At 32.3% G+C, this 15,174-nt stretch overlaps 1 protein-coding gene across 1 annotated transcript in view; it reads left to right on the top strand.

Moving 5' to 3' along the window:
- The first annotated feature begins 4,945 nt into the window (after positions 1-4,945).
- Positions 4,946-15,174, top strand: part of LOC131842237 (brain tumor protein) — a 459,207-nt gene continuing 448,978 nt past the window's right edge. The window contains exon 1 of the mRNA XM_059190777.1: positions 4,946-5,358. The gene's annotated coding sequence lies outside the window, so the exon portion shown is untranslated. The remainder of the gene's footprint in view (positions 5,359-15,174) is intronic.

Raw genomic sequence — 15,174 nt, forward strand, 5'->3', positions numbered from 1 at the left:
TGTATATAATAATAATAATTAAGAAACACAAAAATCATAATATACCTTCACGACAGTTAACCCATAACTGTTATTATTATATACAGCGCTATCTGTAGTTACAAACTCTGACTGGGGTACTCAGATGCATTTACAACTATTACTGAATAAATATATAAAATGGTACATTTTCGCTAACCATATACATATGTGGGCGGGGCACAAGTAGAAGATGATAGAATTACGAAGAAGTCAGGACAGTTAGCACATCGTGTCACTACTAAGGGGATTGTTTCCTTCCTCATCAGGCATTGTCTATCTATGGTGTGCTGATCATAATACTTCATATGCTCACTTTCACTGGATTTATGTATTTGAATCGAGTGAAAGTCCATAGAATTTAATTGAAAAAAATTTACAGAGTACTTCAAATACACCTATATATTATTAGGACATCCGCATGTCGGTTTTGTGAACCGCAAATTGCATCGGCGTCGATACCCCGCCGCAAAGCTCGCCGCCCATTTAACTCATATACGAATAGCACCAATTTGAGGTTACAATTTACTTTTTAGGCAAAAATTATTTAAATAGAAACTACAACTAAATTATTTGTAATTCTTATTCTTGTGTATATAAATATTTGGAGGAAAACAAATCTTACTACTCTCACTTTAAATATATATATATATATATACAATATTGTAAACGCAAAAGTTTGTAAGTATGGATGGATGGATGACTCTTTCACGCAAAAAAAACTGAACTGCTTTTGATGAAACTTTACAGCAATATGGCTTATACACCAGAATAACACATAAGCTGTAATTTAAAAAGATATTGTGTAAATTAGGCGAACTATAGTAGTAAATGTCAAGTAAATGTGATGCAGATGAAGTTCTGGTCAGCGAGTCAGCAGTACAATATTTACAGTGATGGTCCAATTTATCCCACACACACTTAAATCGCAGTATACTGTTAAAATAATGTATTGATGTGAAATTTTTATTAAATACTATTTTCATTTATATAGTTAACTAGTCATAAATTTTTCGGAGTACGCGTTTTTCTTAGACCGCAGCTGGCCTTTACAGCGTCATCGGACTATAGGGGGCAAGTCCAAACGGCACACCAAACTCGCGGAAGGACTTATGAAGCGGCTGAAGACCAACTCCTACATGCCGAATACGACTTTAGTCTGAGGGCATCGCGAAAGGTTCCAACCTTGGCTCAGGACGTCGTAATTTCGATTCTCGTTTGAATTGGACGGGGGATCGATGTGTGCTAAACATTTAATCTCCAGGTGAGGGTACAATATCCGCAGAGCCTGCGTCGGTGGCGACGCGTCGCGGTCTATCGTCCAATTTGTCTGACACAAACCCAATATATGGTTTAGTTAGTAGAAATTATTATATAATATATATACATTTGAATATATTAATATATATATTCAGATGAAAATATTCCTTCTTTCTCTCCTCGTTCGAATAAATATTGAAATTATCATACATCATTATTTATGCTAGTGGTCGCACCATGGTGAAATTCGACCACAATAAAAAACAAAAAAAACATCTTTCTGCAAGCAATAACAAAGAAACAAAAGAGAATATTTATATACTTAAGAGTAATGGTAGTGTGTGTAATGTTTTTTTTATTGTGTTAATGTTTTATGCATAATGAAAAAAATATTGCAATTCTGTACTCCTTAATATAAACTATAGTGTGCGAAACTTTCATATTCCTCCGTCCGGGCAATTTTCATAAAAAGGGATACAGTATTTACTTTACATATTAATATTTCTAATGATGTCGAATATAAATGCATTTTTTCATGTATGTAGAATTTAAAACAAGTTGACGGCCCATCAGACGAAATGTTGTAATTGTCGTTAATATACATTAACAGCACCACATGTCGTTAGATGTCGTCTGTAGTATTCTAGTTAGTCGTAGTTGCTATTTCTGAGGACTAAGATGTCATGCTTACATACCCTGAAATTCCTTTTAACTCTCTTCTTGGACTCCAGCTTAAAAAATATCTTTCTTGTCAGAAATTAGTGAGGCAAATAAGGATCCAAGCAGACTACTTTAAACAAAGTCTACCTCACATACAGTTTAAAGATAATATACATAGTCTGCATGTAGAAAATTACGTTACCTTAAATTTTCATATTTTAAATACAATTTGACAGATGCGAATTATCCAATACCATTTGTGCAACATAATTGTTTATGCATTTTTTATGTAATTAGAATCGCAAACAAGCTGATACCACGGCTAACCTGGTAGTACGCGGTAAACGTCGCCTTTGTACCCTTGAGAGCCCTTATACGACACAATTTATTCAGTAATTTCACTGCCTGATTCAATTCAAATTAAAAAATCATTTATTCATGTAGGACGGTTTAGTCACTTATGAACGTCACATATTTTTATAAATAATATTTTTTCCCTAACATTCAGATCAGTATACAGTTTCAATTTAGGAGAATCGCATTCTAGAACCGAAATACTGTTTACAAAGCAACCTATTTGCCAGCTAAAATAGGTGAAAATAGACGACTAATGAAACTGTTAACTTCAATTTTAATCTGTTTGTCATAAGAACGAAAACAATATAATCAATTTACTGTCCACATGCACAGAGTATTAATAGGCATAAGTACATAACGTAAACAGCTTTCCGTTATCATGGTCACAATTTGCCAGTCGACCGCAGTTTTCGATCACGTACCGTCACCCCACACGTCAGCATGACTACGTTTTAACTACCATATTTACCGCTTCAATTATTTTAGAGCAGTTTGATTAAGTTATCAAGGGATAATGTACCTACACAGCTGCCCCAGATTTAGGTAATAAAGAGCCTCTATTTTATATAATTATAGTGTTCCAAACATGAAATTAAAAATAATAATAAAAAGACGCATTTTTTAGGAATAACTTGTGGCTCACCTAATGGTAAGGTTACCTCCGTCTATGAGCACCCGCGATACCAGACAATGCGTTATCGGTACTATCGATCAATATTGTATCAGTTCGGAAATACCATTACTGGAAGGTGATTCCATAATGCGGTTGTGTGTAGAAAAAACTTTCTGGAAAACAGCACGGCAGAGGATCGTCATTTATGCGGATGATCAGGATAGTATTTTGGTTTCTGACCGCTAGAGCGCTGGTAAAATTCGAAAAAATGGACTGAGATGCAATGTCTCGCCGCAAATCTAAGAACGAATCTATGGCAAATTGATCATGTTGACTATATGGAATATTCTAATGTTATAAATAATTATATGTTTATTATATACGGTAACAATTAATTTAAATTTCAAATTGTATATATAACAATGTTATAGATAATTATATATATATATATTGCACAGCAAACCAATCGCGGTAGCGCAGCAGCGTAGTAGCCCAGCGCCTGATTAGATTTAGTAGCAAGTGTGTACATTTTATATTTTACTATTAAATGATCAAAAGGTAATGAACATATCATTATAAAAAAAACAATATTTAAAGTTAATAAGAAGAAAATTATGTGACTTTGCAAGCACTTGTATAACATGCTTGTTATGTATAAATTATTAGATGTAAATTTTGACATGTTATTATAGTTTTAATATTCATTACTTATTCAACTTTTTTTTATTACCGTTTGTTTATTTTTTTTAATAAAATTTTTCATAGGTTTGGATTTATAAATTCTTAGGCTTCTACGGCGATTTCATGAAGCGGAAATTTGTATTAGATCTCAATCGAATTCATTCAACATTATATATCTAGTAATAGATGAAAATAAATTGACTAGATTAGATTACTAATTTCTTATCTCATTTAAATTAAAATGATTATACATATATAATGATATCTTTGTATGAAGTGTACTTAATATATAACCGGCTAACGTGAGTAACGTAGCAATGATAGTGAAATGGTAGATATTGCTAAACGATATTTTCAGGCGTAAGTAATTCTGGAGTAAAATTGAATACTAATCTATCGAATAAATGAAAGACTCTTCTATATTCATATCTATCTATTTCAGGTAACTTTAGGATGGAGGGTAGTAAAATGCATATTATATCTTATATGTATGGAAGTATGATACCACATAGACCTCCGGAATATCAATGCGCCTGTGGTCCACAAGTATGATGTTCGAAGAACTGTTCAAGTAGGTACACATCAGTCAATTGCCACTTACCATCAAGTGAATCGTAGTTTGTATGTAATTTCAATTATATAAAATTAAATCTCTTCTCAATAATTTAATATTTTAGATGAAATATTATCAATCATAAAGTTATGTAGAGAGTTTACAATATAAGTAAAAATAACATCTGTGTGTTTAACTATTGTTTAGTTGATGAATAAATATCTTATTTATTGAAAATTGTTTTGATCACTTTATTAACAGTTCCTAGAGTCAAAATACTCATGTATACTCATAATTCTCATCCAATAATTGGCAGGTTTTCTAAGTATATTTTTATCTGATTTATACAAGCATCTGAAGGATTTTAGAAATATGCATTTAGGTAATAAGTATATAAGCTTCTGAATTTTTTAGAAACATATGTATGTGACTCAGTATCGCAGATAACATAATATTACATACTTAGTAGTAACCAAACATTGAAGATTTAGGCTTTAGGGCTTTGTAGATATTATTATTATTATGTACCTATGTAAACAGTCAGTTATTGGGATGTACAGGGAATACAAGCAGTAGTGGATGACTCAGTTTAGTTCACCCAAAAACCGCATTGAGGATTACTACCGTGAAGGAAAAAGGAAAGCCTGCGTCTGTTCAATGATAGCAGTAAGTCTGAGGGAGACAAACGTAATTTTCCAGTTGCGTTTTCCGCTTAGCGCCCGTCGACTGTAGGGCAACGCTACTTGGTCGGATATAACGCTTTTTGCAGTACATCTGTCAGTATTGGCCGCGCTATCGAGACGGATGTCGTATCGCTCTCTGGCTGTACGAAAAATAACAATACGCTGCATTGTATTCCGATATTTTAACGCCTCATTTGTGTTTACAGCATAGAAACAACAATTTCAACATCTTTCAACAAGAATACATTGTTGACCCCTTCCTATTCTTTATTTTTCCCTTTATTATTTCTCTTTAGTTCCTTTATTTTAGCCGGGAAAACGTAAACGCCGGTTGGATGTAAATTTTTCTGTGTATTACGCATTGACACTGAGTGTAATTTGTTGTTTGGTGACGGTTTAGACTGTCCAGTAACGTGGAGACGTATCGTAGTGTTATGTTTATTGGTTTTGTTGTTTTATTTCTTATTTAACTACACCAACAACCGAGGTGTGGTTGTCAACACGTGGAATATCGATCGCTCACCGACTCAGAGGTGAGTATTCATGAATAAATTTTTTAAATGCGTTCCACTGTTGAATCCTCTACCTACTTTGTGTATAAATTGAGGTAGTTAAGTTCATATTTTAATTAATTTCTATGAATAATACACAATTATAAAGTTTATTAGTTCAACAGGAAAAATAATGATAAATATGACATTTGGCTTCTGTAGGTGTCGATAAACAGCTGGTATTTGTCCTATAGTAGGAATGATCAGAAATCACATTCAATGAGCGCTATAATGTAAATAACAAATGTACCATATAATATTATAATAATATACCTAGATGAAACAATTCCTTTAACAAACATGTTAACAAAAGTTTTATCCTGTTATTGACGGTTTGAAGTTATAAACATATTATTGTCCAGTCGGCTCGGCTTTGAACCGTCAACTATGACGACTTCCGTCGCCCATTGATAAGGAGCGTTGCTTTGGATATTATAATATTTATATGAGGTTCTGGATTGGACCAAAGATTTTTTCCAAAGAGACGCTGGTTTAGATCAGGTTGGACAAAAAGCCCTATTTTTAAGGTCTCAATCATAACACCAATGATGCCAGATGTAAACAAGAAAATCTTATTAAGAACCTCATGGTAAGCCTTTACTCACCCTGTCACGTAGGTGAAAATTGAGGCAAACTGAACCTTGCTGTTCACTGTATCAAGGTTTAGTTTTATCCGAAGTTAACGAATGTCAATTACCAGAGCCAATCAATCAATCAGAATTTAGATGGCAAGGAATGCACCTGAAATCATCTTCATGTTGCGACAAGGATCTATTCTTTGATTATGTACGATATAGTAAGAATGACATTAATACGTACCTATGTATATGTGGACAAATCAGCAGAGATATGTAAAATAATATACAAAATGTACAGATTTAGCATTAAAAACTACGATTTTTCGATTTGTAATGTTAAAAAAAACATTTAAATAGTAAGTAAGTATATTATTTTCTTTATTAAAGCAAGTTGTCATTTTTTTACTCTATTTGAATTATTTAAGGTAAAAGCACTAATGCCCGACACTGAACTTCTCTCGAATTAAGAAAACTAATCATTTAAGTAACACCACTACGTATTAAAAACAATTTAATACTTAATGTTTATTTTCAATCATGGACTTCACAAAACCACCTTCTGATGGCTGTAGATTAGGTAATTCTTTAAGAAACTCTAATCGTACATAGTTATACTTCCATCAGGATAGGCAGTGCGTGAAGAGTCTCTTAAACAATCAGAAGTTATTACCAAATATTACAAATCCTATTATTTATAAAGGTCTCATCTCTGAAAATCAGGCAGAAGACGAAAACGCTATAATATTATTGTCATTTGATTTCCTTGGAATGAACGTTTACTTTTATTCCATTTATTTACATTACTTGGGTAATTTCCGGTACCCTAATTATCATTATTGCGGCTCTAGTATGGCTATAAAGAAAAATAGCAATATTAGGAATCTTGGAAGTAGTCCTAATTAGAGAAGAAAAAAGTTGTCTGTCCTGACTTAAGGAGATCTCACTGACCATCATTTCATCATTTTGAAAGTTATACAACACTGTCAAGAGTTTTTTTCAGACGCAATATGGTTATTGATTTTCGACATAATAATTTGATTTGATTATATTTTGTTCGTTTAATAAAACAAGGGATAGTTAGTATTTTTATTGATGGGGACTTATATATGATCACAGAATTTTTATGCTGTCATCTATCAGGTAGACCCACAGTAAACCTCCACGGTCATCCTTAAGAACCAATGTGATGGAACTCATCTGGATGAATGGTGGTCCTCCACCGTGCATTTTTCCGGAAACTGTTTGCCACGCTCAACCATATTATGGAATAACCTTCCAGCAATGGTATTTCCGAACCGGTACTATATTGAAACCCTTCAAGAAAAGAGCTTATTGCTTCTCAAAACATCGGCACAAGCACGTCCCCTGGTGTTAAGAAAAATAGCAATATTAGGAATCTTGGAAGTACTAATAGAGAAGAAAAAAGGCGGACTTAAGAAGATCTAACCATCATTTCCATTTTGAAATGTAAATGAGATGCAAGATTTTTTTCGTTAGGACATAATTAATTCTCTTTCGTTTAATGAAAGATAGTAATGGGGAAAAAAATATACAGGTAGCATAAACCTCCACGGCTTAAGAACCAATGTGATGGTATCTGGATTGGTGGTCCTTTATCATCCATTAAAATTAAAAACCTTCCAGCAATGGTATTTATACATTCTGGAGAACTGGGGTATCATGTCTCCGAATATTAGTCCTAAATTTGCTGTCGTGATAGCAAAATTAGATAAAAGCAAAGTATGGTTTTAGTAGAGTAATATTATAAGTTATTCTAATAACACATCTAGCACTACATTCATTATAAGTACTTATTTGAATATGTAGGACGCCCTATATGTTAAACATCATTAATATTTACATACGGACACATGGCATTATAATTGTTAACTAACGATTTGCAATTACAACTCTAGGGCGTTACAATAGAGTTGAAAATTTAATATTTCACATAAAAGTTCTGTTTATTTATAATAGTATATATATAGCCATATTTATAGGGATATATAGTATTGGTATACTGATACACTGTAATGTAATATATTTTCAGCTCGGATTCGATATGTGCAATTAGAAAAGTAATCTTATTAATATTACAAACGCGAAAGTTTGTAAGTATGGACTGATACATAGAAGAGTAACATCCATCCGATGTTACTCTTTCACGCAAAAAGTACTGATCGGATTTTGATGAAACTCTACAGTAATATAGCATCAGAATAACATATAGGCTATATTTTAAAAAGTTAGTATCTAAATTCTGCGAAATGTAATGATAAATGTCAAGTGTGATGATGATGAAGTTACCCGGGTCAGCTAGTATTTTATTATTTTACTAACTAAATCGATTTTCTTGTAATACGACCTGTCGTAGAGTTAAGTCGATGTGGGTCGATAGTTATGTTATTTCTGTGCACACAGACAGAAAATCAATGGATGGTTAATTAAGGGAGAAAAACATTGATTTTCTGCATAGGATAATTGCAGGAAGCACGTATAGCGACGCGTTACAAGCCCTTGGCCTATTACGATTGAATTCAAAATGTAACTGGTTACATAACAATTGATGTATTATAACAACTAGCATTCTGCCTCAACTTCGCATGGGTATAACTAACAAAGAAATATAATAATGTGAAATATATATATAATGTTTTAAATGAACAAAGTTCACACAAGAGCTGTCATTTAATTTTTTTTTTAAACCAAATATTTGACCAAAAGTTTTCTTTCATACAAACGTTATCTTGTTTTACACGATTAAGACAACTTGTTAACGAATCTTGCTCTAACTCAATCACACACCTGATGACAATAAGTGTAATTAATTTGACGGCCTCGACGATCTAGCGGTTTAGTTTAGCACACCGCTTTTCCTGTGGTCGCGGGTCCGATTCCTCGCGCGGCACAAACATTTGTATTCATGAATATGATTTTTTGTATTGGTCTAGTATTTTATGTAAATTATGTATGTATTTACAAAAAAAATCTATGTATAAAAACAGTCGTCTAGTACCCATATCACTGCTCTGCTTAGCTTGGGACGACACGACGCTGTGTGAATTGTCCAGGGTTATTATTATTTAAAATCCTTCGCTTTTGTATTAAAAAATAAGTTTCAGTGGACCTTACGTTAAAATATTTTCTACTTAAGCACTACTTCCATGAAGAATGTTTCGCATCTTTTTTAGTTTAAATATCGTTCACAAAAGTTAGTGATTAAAACTACATTCAGAAAAAGTTCCTCAGAAATGTTTCTTGCGATTTATTCATGATTAAAGAGCAGCGCAGAAAGTTTAGGTGTTAAAAGATATTTATGCAAAAGTAGCAAATTGCAACCTGTATAACAGGTACTTGAATGGAAACTTACTTTATTACAGGACGGGTAATTAGACATTTGTTCAACTGGCTTAGTAGAATTCTTTCATAAATTTCTTATAATTACATACTGTTTGAAATTTGACGCAGTCATTATTTATACACGCAAATGTCCCAAAGGACTACTAGTAGTCTTTTCAATTGGTTTGAACGAATTGAATCTTTTAAGATACATACATACATAATAATTACTAAAACGTAATCCTGATTTGGAATGAAAATATACAGAGCATACTATTATTATAAATGCGAATTATTGTCTATCTCTTATTTTTTGTTACTAAGCGGCATTAATATACTTTAATAAATGTATCACTGGAACGGAAATTAGGCTACAAATTATCAAATTTGTTTGCTATTTTTGGTATTAAATCTAGCCTTCACACAAAATTATACTAGTTGTTGCCTGATGGCATAATTTTGAGTGAATTTATACTTGCTACTATGTTTTCTTTATTTCACACATACTATTTTTTAGGGTATTAATTTGGTAATGCTAATATTACAGATTATCTATCATCCCAAGTATAGATTACTTATATACATCCGTGTTGGGGATTTTGTGTACCTACTTACGCTCAGATGACGTAATGCTTCTCGTACAGTTCCTACGCGATCCTGTTTCTTCAGATTGTGCAAACTTATTGTTAATCTATTTAATATCGTATTACTTGTAAGGAAGCGTCAGATTAAGTATACAATGATGTAGTCTTATGTAATCATCTTAAATTTGATACGTAGTAATAATGTTACGTGCACGTTGTGATATAATCATGGTACGAACAAATCTGTTATTCACTCCATTAAAATAAATGTACTTGCCAAATTGAGTATATGTTTATTGTAATATCAATTTAAAGTACATCGTCATATGATTCCAAGTTGTTTTCCGGTATGGTATGTTAAAGTAGCAGTGAAATTACAGGACTATGTCGAGGTAGACAAGATGTAGTTTCTTACGTGGGTATATTTCTCACCTTTATTTTAGTGTCTAAGCAATTTGTTTTGTGAACTGTTTTGATTGAACTTAGTTCTTTGGAAGGGCATTGCATTAATGGTGTCACGTGATGACGTTTTTTCTAATTAATAATAATTGAATGTTGCTTAGCGGTCGCATGCGCTTAGCGGTTTACGCTGATTGGGCATTAGTGGAGGATGTTAAGATAAAGATTAGCACGATGGACTAACTGACCTGACCTCATCAGGTCAGTTAGCTCATAGTTACAAATTCACCAGGCATCCAAGTAACCACGTTCATTACAACGGAGTTTGATGTTACGACGGCCTTAGCCGAGGTTCTCACCTTAAGCGGTGCTCTCAGTCTGAAGCCATATCCGTCAGTTACTTACTACAGCTATTTCTGCTACTCCATAAAGCGTTGCGACGATTTGGAAACTCTGCACTAACCGCTTTTTTCGTCCAAAGCTGTAAAGGTTAGTTATAATTAAAAAGAAACGCATCGCAGTGTAGATATATTTTATCTACGTTATTTATAATGTTCATGACTATTCCGTGTGTAGTTAATGAATATATATATATATAAAAAATAATGAACGTAGTTCGTATTAAGATTAGTTTTTGTGTACCCCCGGTTCCTTTACAGACAAAATCCTATCCGTATTACATATCACGCGCGCTCGAATTTTTAAATAATATTAAAATCCTTTGTTTTTAATTGTTTTTGTATGTAATTTTGTGTGTTTATCTTTATTACATTCTGTTACGTATTAACTAGTAGCAGAAGATAGACCGTCGAAACAAAAATAAGGTAATTGATAACTAACCTTACACGCTTCCACTAAATTTGTACTTTAATAGATATTAATCTTCTGTTGATTCCACAATATTATGATTGATGATTCCATAATTTTCCAATAAAATATGTCATGGTTTTTTAATATTAAAACCTAAGTAGTCGTATCCTTAACATCGACGTTGTTTTGTCGATACCATCTTTTAATTCAACAACAATACTAAATAAAACGACTGAATGTTACTGTTTTATTAATAATTAGTGAAATAATTAATTTGACATTATTGGAACATAATTTGTGAAATTCTTCCTATTTTATGAAAATTTCCCAATTCCTCCAGCCGTTTCTACGTCAAACGCACACTTCGCCGCGTCACGATTTTACAATTTAATTATATGTAAAATAATAAAGAAATTATTTGTAAATAAATAAAGAAGAGAGGATAATTTATAGCTTTAAGACAATCGTCTAATTTTCTACTGGTCGACTTACAAATAACGTGACATGAGACAACGGTGCGTATGGTAGAATATTACGCTTATGCAGTAGCAATGTTTGATAACAGACAGTGAAAGTGGCAGAAAGATTTCCCATGACTCGCAAATAAATGTTTTAAATGTGCAGAATGTATGCAGATTACTTAATCACTTTCAATTATCACATTTACTACTCTTTCATATTTTAAGTATCGGTTAATCGACCTTCTTAGTATAGTCGTTTAGCACATTGCCTTACTGCAGGTTCAATTATTGCATAAATCATATTATGAATATATTTTTTACTGGCTTGGTTCTTATGCTATATTTATAATGGGATCATAAAGGAATGGTGCACTCATCTGCTCTAACATTATACGCTGGCGGGACACCAATGGGGGATAAGATGAGTATGAGGTTAGGTTATAGTCCATCGTGACAAATTCACCAGGAATTTAAAATGATGGTTTCCAGGGTGCAGGTCAACCTAACATGGTACATTGCTAGCATTGGAGTTATTTATCCACATTACTATTTTTTTACAATTACAATCCCCTTTCCCCAATTTGTTTAAGTATAACTCACAGTTGCCTAGTATTCATGGTACAAGCTCTGCTGACTTTGACACTGATAAAAATGTGTGTGATGTTCATGATAAAGAAACAATTAAGCTGGAAGAAATCTATAAATTAACGGATAAAATGGATTTCGTAAACAGTACGGTACATTATAATATCAATCGTACTCAGTTGTTATTCTTTTACTATTATTTTAAAACATATCTTAAAATTGTACTTTAAATCACCAACTAAGCAGGGATTGTATATAACATAGAACTACTTTATATCCGGGTATATATTTTTATACTATAATAATATATTTGTTACCTTTTATATATAATCACGCTTATGAAATAACCTCACAAATGCATGTATTTCCGCATGTGAATTTCTGACTTTAATTGACTAGGTAATGTACATTTATAATTATACTTTAAGGCATTATAGATATATAATATTTAAATGCTATTTTTATATTTCTAGCATACAAGTTGATATTTTAAAGATCTGTATGTATATTGCGATGCCTTTGAAGGGAGTCACAATATAATTCAAACCTTTTTATTAATTTAATCATATTTTTTATGCATATGTCTCGTTTTTAAATCTAATTTGTGTAAGAAAACGTTATAGAATTATAATTATCAGTAATATATCTGTAGTTTCTTCATAATTATTATATCTAGATTCGCTAGACGTAAAAAAACTTTAGTAAAGGTCGAATGCAATGAAACCACTAACCTATTAATTTAAACATCAAGATTGTTATTAGAATGTAGATAAATGTTTTTTTATATGCACAATCCAAATGCATCAATTTTGCGAATTGTAAGCGCATGACTTGTAATAAGTATGTTTCGTAACGCGCTCAGTATAGAGCAGTGGTTTTCAACCTTTTTTGAGCAGGGCAGTTCTGTTACTTACTTGTTTTTAGGCAAGTGTACACAATTTTTTTTATGGATCTGTAAATAAACTTTCATGGAAAGTAGTATTAAAAAACATTTAATTAACTCTTTGGTTCATATTGTATTTCCGTTAAACGGTGAGATTTGGCAATGCATGATGGTATGACGTCGTAGTTCTCCGGAATCGCAACGCATAAGGTATCACGGGCTTCACATGATGACGTGATACCCGTGATGATGTCCGTGATATACGTATATAGGCGATAGTTACCACTTACCATCAGGTAGCCATAGGCAAGGTGGTCATTTCAATTACATAAAAAAAGTTGGCTCTAACAGAACATTGTTTGGGAACTACTGGTATAGAGCATAGCAGGTCAAAAGCCATACCATGTACCCTTCACTTTCTATTTCGTGCGAATATTATAATTTTTTGTAACATGTCAGAACGTTGTTAAGTTTGTTTCTAAAATTAGATGTTAATGATTATCTCGTATTATGTTTTTAATCATTGGCAATAGTTGTTATGTTAAGGTGGATTTAGAATAAAAACATTGAACATGGAATTAAACTATAGGTTTAGAAAATAGTACAACTGTACAAATAATAATTGAAAATATTTCATAACAACATTTGCCATGAAAAAGTATAACTTACAAAAAAATAAGTAGGTTAATAAATAATATTCCTTTTAAAGTCGGTTAAATAATGATACAAGTATGTATCGGCATTTTTAAGGAAAATTTTGGGCATAAAGGCTACAAAGCCGATTGAACGCAATTATATACATTTATCTGACCAAATCTGACTAAATGGGAACGGTACGTAATTAATGAGCATTTCCCTACTCACTGAACAACCTTGACTTAACATGGACCGTCTTATAACATAGGTATAGTGGTATTTAATTATTTATGTCATTTAATTCAAGGGATCATAGCCTAGTGGTTTACTACCCCGATTTGGACCAAAAATTCATAAGTTCCAATTTTATCGACAATAAAAACCTTTGTTATAATATCGAGTATATTTCTACGAGAATTAATTCTAGAGACGGCGGTAGGCTCGCCGTCATATTGGATTTAAATATACACAGGTAACGGTGGGCATGTTGAATATTGCGTTTACCGCGACGGTAATTTTTTTTTATTGTTGATAATAGATGTACACTGGCGTTGGAGGATGACAAGATGAGCATGATGAGCATCTGTTAGCCGATGTTGTAAAATTCGCAATATTTTTTTCACGATAGTTACCAGGTGGGACCACATAGAGGTTAACCTGACATGGGACTTTGCTAGCAATGGTTATTACTCCAGTAATGTGGAGTAATAATCATTGCTAGCAAAGTCAATGCCAGACATCGATAGATCAATGTTTCATAGCAACTTCAATACATAATAATAAAAAAAATATATTACTGTTTATTGTTACTTAAGTATATTTATTATTTTCGGCTAAGCTAAAATATATTAGTCAACTGATGCAAACTTAAATAACTGTACACTACTTCTAATGGATACAGTAATACAAATAAAACAGTAGGTACTATTATTACTATATAAAACATAAAAAGCATTATTGTTATTCACCGTCTTTTCTACGTGAAGAACCCTGTGTAACCTAACCATTACAGGTAATTTTTCTTCTATGTAATACACATTAAGATCTCATTTATGTTCAACGTTTCTTTCACAATTTTCCTCAGTGATACTCCTCGATATAAGGCGAGGTAACGTAGTTTTTCGCTAATGTTTTTTCTCATACCTATTCGTTATTATTACGAACGAAAGATTAGCGGTAATGTACTAAATATGCGATAATTTTGTCATTGCCTTTCTTACCATCCTCCTCTCCCTTCTCATTTCAAGATAATACAAAAATTATAATGTAAGACAGTAATTTTAATTCTCGGTATTTGCATTATAGACATTATATTGACGAAATATTTTATTTAGCACGTAATTAGTTCATTCATAATTTAAGAGCCACGCTCTTGTTGGTGGAGCTATTGCCACTTTTCACGATCTTCCATCATGCACTTTAAATGTTAATATGATACGACGCTAATTTTGTCTTTAATTTGCTTGATATAACTGTGCCTTTGTCTTCCCCTCCCTCTCTTTCGTAATTTAGCACACATAAAA

This window comes from Achroia grisella, unplaced genomic scaffold, assembly GCF_030625045.1.
Source record: "Achroia grisella isolate CSIRO2021 unplaced genomic scaffold, CSIRO_AGI_Agris_v1 utg215, whole genome shotgun sequence".
Lineage (NCBI taxonomy): Eukaryota > Metazoa > Arthropoda > Insecta > Lepidoptera > Pyralidae > Achroia > Achroia grisella.